The sequence below is a fragment of the Corvus brachyrhynchos genome, unplaced genomic scaffold (assembly GCF_000691975.1).
Source record: "Corvus brachyrhynchos isolate BGI_N302 unplaced genomic scaffold, ASM69197v1 scaffold101, whole genome shotgun sequence".
Taxonomy (NCBI): Eukaryota; Metazoa; Chordata; class Aves; order Passeriformes; family Corvidae; genus Corvus; species Corvus brachyrhynchos.
Window position 1 is genome coordinate 6221014 of NW_008237239.1, and position 861 is coordinate 6221874.

Genomic DNA, 861 nt, shown 5'->3' on the forward strand with positions numbered 1-861 from the left:
GACCTTAAAGGCCCCCTCATGGGCTGGGATGCCACCACCTAGATCAGCATGCCGAGGTCACCATCCAGCCTGGCCCTCAACACTTCTAGGGATGGGGCATCCACAGCTTCTCTGGGAAACCCCCACTAGTTCCCTTTAAATACTGGAAGACTGCAATGAGGTCTCTCCAGAGTCTTCCCTTCCCCAGGCTGAACAACCTCAGCTCTTTCAGCCTGTCTTCACAGGAGATGGTGCTTCAGCCCTGTAATTGTCTTTGCGGCCTCCTCTGGACCCACTCCAACATGTCCAGGTCCTTCTTGCTCTGAGGACTCCAGACCTGGATGCAGTGCTCCAGGTGGGCTCTCACAAGAGCAGAGCAGAGGGGGAGAATTCCTTCCCTTGACCTCCTGGTTGCTCCTCTTTGGATGCAGCCCAGGATGCTGTTAGCAGTCTGGGCTCAGAGCATGCACTGTTGGCTCATGCCCAGTTCTTAGTCCACAAGGGCGGGAATTATAAATCAGGAAGAGGTTTGGAACAAATATTCCTTCAAATTGAAGGCAATTGGGCATTTTTCAGTTAATGGTGTCATGCTGACTTGCTTGTGAACAAAGTGGAGCATGTTGCCTTATTTTTGAGACTTATTGACTCTTGTGACTTGCAGGTGTTTGTTACCATCTAGTGGGAATTGAATCTCCAGGTGCTGTACCATCTGTTTGGGAAAAAGTGCCCTGTACCTGACTTTCAATTTTGTAAATTAAAAGTAATACTTAATATTTGGGGATTATTTAGAAAAGCAAACATGTTCATAAATACCAATGAATATCTCTCCTCTCTAGTAAGGAGGCTTTTTTATTTCGTTTAATTTGAAAATTACACTGGAAT